A 3,725-nucleotide genomic window follows, 5' to 3' on the forward strand; every position below is an offset into this window, starting at 1 on the left:
AGAGAGATAAAGAGGGAGAGAGAGAATGAGGGAGAGAGAGATAGTGAGATAGAGGGAGAAAGAGGGAAATAGATAAAGAGAGAGAGAGAGAGAAAAAGAGGGAAATAGATAAAGAGAGAGAGAGAGAGAGAGAAAAAGAGGGAAATAGATAAAGAGAGAGAGAGAGAGAAAAAGAGAGACAGAGAAAGAGGCTGAGAGAGATAAAGAGATAGAGGGAGAGAGAGAGAGAGAGAGAGAGAGAGAGAGAGGAGAGATAAACAACATGTAACGATGTGCTATACAGTATATTAAAGCTCATTTCCCTGTGAAATCAATGACAGCGTATTTTGTCCTTTACTTCCTCCCTTTCTGTCAGGGAAGCAGAGGATCAGCTGAGAGAAAAGCCTCTGGGATGTTTTCTCATCAGACTCAGTGACAAAGCCGTCGGATACATCCTCTCATACAAGTGATTCCTAGTACCGGTTTGGTTACCTAAGACACCTCATAACGAAACATTCAAATATCATTTCATTCCTTTAAAAATGAAATGTGCAGCAAAGCCCACAGCGGGTTGGGAAAGGTTTTAAAGATTGCAATTGCATGTGTTTTTTTTTTATACAGAAGGTAATGTTCAATAGAAGGAATAAACCAGAAGCCTATTTAGATTGTTCACACACTGTTACACCAAAAACTAGATTTGTAGTCAGTATTGTATCTTCTCATGGCCGTCACATCTCACTTCACTAACCCTGTATTCTTCCTCAGAGGACAAGACCGCTGCCGCCATTTTGTGATCAACCAGGACCAAGCTGGGCTGTTCATTATCTCCGGGGACGACCGGCCTCACCACAGCCTCACAGAACTGATCGAGCATTACAGAGTCCATCCCATCCAGCCCTTTGGAGAGTCCCTCACCTCTACGTACTGTTGTCAGGTAGAGGAACCAATAACATTACAGAGTCCCTCACCTCTACGTACTGTTGTCAGGTAGAGGAACTAATAACATTACAGAGTCCCTCACCTCTACGTACTGTTGTCAGGTAGAGGAACCAATAACATTACAGAGTCCCTCACCTCTACGTACTGTTGTCAGGTAGGAGAACCAATAACATTACAGAGTCCCTCACCTCTACGTACTGTTGTCAGGTAGAGGAACCAATAACACTACAGAGTCCCTCACCTCTACGTACTGTTGTCAGGTAGGAGAACCAATAACATTACAGAGTCCCTCACCTCTACGTACTGTTGTCAGGTAGAGGAACCAATAACATTACAGAGTCCCTCACCTCTACGTACTGTTGTCAGGTAGAGGAACCAATAACATTACAGAGTCCCTCACCTCTACGTACTGTTGTCAGGTAGGAGAACCAATAACATTACAGAGTCCCTCACCTCTACGTACTGTTGTCAGGTAGAGGAACCAATAACATTACAGAGTCCCTCACCTCTACGTACTGTTGTCAGGTAGAGGAACCAATAACATTACAGAGTCCCTCACCTCTACGTACTGTTGTCAGGTAGAGGAACCAATAACATTACAGAGTCCCTCACCTCTACGTACTGTTGTCAGGTAGAGGAACCAATAACATTGCAGAGTCCCTCACCTCTACGTACTGTTGTCAGGTAGGAAAACCAATAACATTACAGAGTCCCTCACCTCTACGTACTGTTGTCAGGTAGGATAACCAATAACACTACAGAGTCCCTCACCTCTACGTACTGTTGTCAGGTAGGAGAACCAATAACATTACAGAGTCCCTCACCTCTACGTACTGTTGTCAGGTAGGAGAACCAATAACATTACAGTCCCTCACCTCTACGCACTGTTGTCAGGTAGAGGAACCAATAACATTACAGAGTCCCTTACCTCTACGTACTGTTGTCAGGTAGGAGAACCAATAACATTACAGAGTCCCTCACCTCTACGCACTGTTGTCAGGTAGGAGAACCAATAACATTACAGAGTCCCTCACCTCTACGTACTGTTGTCAGGTAGGAGAACCAATAACATTACAGAGTCCCTCACCTCTACGTACTGTTGTCAGGTAGGAGAACCAATAACATTACAGAGTCCCTCACCTCTACGTACTGTTGTCAGGTAGAGGAACCAATAACATTACAGAGTCCCTCACCTCTACGTACTGTTGTCAGGTAGAGGAACCAATAACATTACAGAGTCCCTCACCTCTACGTACTGTTGTCAGGTAGAGGAACCAATAACATCCCAGTCTATCTGTGTTGTATCTTCTCATGCCATCCCAGTCTATCTGTGTTGTATCTTCTCACGCCATCCCAGTCTATCTGTGTTGTATCTTCTCATGCCATCGCAGTCTATCTGTGTTGTATCTTCTCATTCCATCCCAGTCTATCTGTGTTGTATCTTCTCATGCCATCGCAGTCTATCTGTGTTGTATCTTCTCATGCCATCCCAGTCTATCTGTGTTCTGTGTTTTATCTTCTCATGCCATCCCAGTCTATCTGTGTTCTGTGTTGTATCTTCTCATGCCATCCCAGTCTATCTGTGTTGTATCTTCTCATGCCATCCCAGTCTATCTGTGTTGTATCTTCTCATGCCATCGCAGTCTATCTGTGTTGTATCTTCTCATGCCATCCCAGTCTATCTGTGTTGTATCTTCTCATGCCATCCCAGTCTATCTGTGTTCTGTGTTGTATCTTCTCATGCCATCCCAGTCTATCTGTGTTGTATCTTCTCATGCCATCCCAGTCTATCTGTGTTGTATCTTCTCATGCCATCCCAGTCTATCTGTGTTGTGTCTTCTCATGCCATCCCAGTATATCTGTGTTGTGTCTTCTCATGCCATCCCAGTCTATCTGTGTTGTATCTTCTCATGCCATCCCAGTCTATCTGTGTTGTATCTTCTCATGCCATCCCAGTCTATCTGTGTTCTGTGTTGTATCTTCTCGTGCCATCCCAGTCTATCTGTGTTCTATCTTCTCATGCCATCCCAGTCTATCTGCGTTCTGTGCTGTGTCTTCTCATGCCATCCCAGTCTATCTGTGTTCTGTGTTGTATCTTCTCATGCCATCCCAGTCTATCTGTGCTGTATCTTCTCATGCCATCCCAGTCTATCTGTGTTGTATCTTCTCATGCCATCCCAGTCTATCTGTGTTGTGTGTTTAGTCAAGCTCAGGAGAGCTGTATGATGTGGTGCAGTTCGAGGCCAAAGAGAAGACCGGTGGGATCAGTGTCCGAGCCCTGAGAAGTTACTGGGACCAGCAGAACAAACAGAAGAATGACCAACACCAACAGAATGACCATAAAAAGGACCATCACAATGACTCACGGAATGACCCACGGAATGACCCACGGAATGACCCATGGAATGAACCACGGAATGACCCACGGAATGCCCCACGGAATGAGCCACGGAATGAGCCACGGAATGAGCCACGGAATGAGCCACGGAATGACCCACGGAATGACCCACGGAATGACCCACGGAATGACCCACGGAATGACCCCCGAAATGAGCAGCACCAATGGAATGACCTGCCGCCAACTAGGCAGCACCCTGCAGTGCCACCCGTGCTGCCACCCAAAACCAACAACAGGAAGTTGACATCAACAGTATCCATTCGCAGGAAGTCCCTCCCACAGGTACAGTAGGCTAGCCGCAACGATGCCTGAAGTCAGGTTATAAGCGGTGATGTAATGACCTGACAGGGTCATGACCCGTGGTGTAGAAAACATTTCCAGTGGTATTAGTTCATCTTCAGGTGATCTT

This window comes from Salvelinus fontinalis, chromosome 4, assembly GCF_029448725.1.
Source record: "Salvelinus fontinalis isolate EN_2023a chromosome 4, ASM2944872v1, whole genome shotgun sequence".
NCBI classification, from domain to species: Eukaryota; Metazoa; Chordata; class Actinopteri; order Salmoniformes; family Salmonidae; genus Salvelinus; species Salvelinus fontinalis.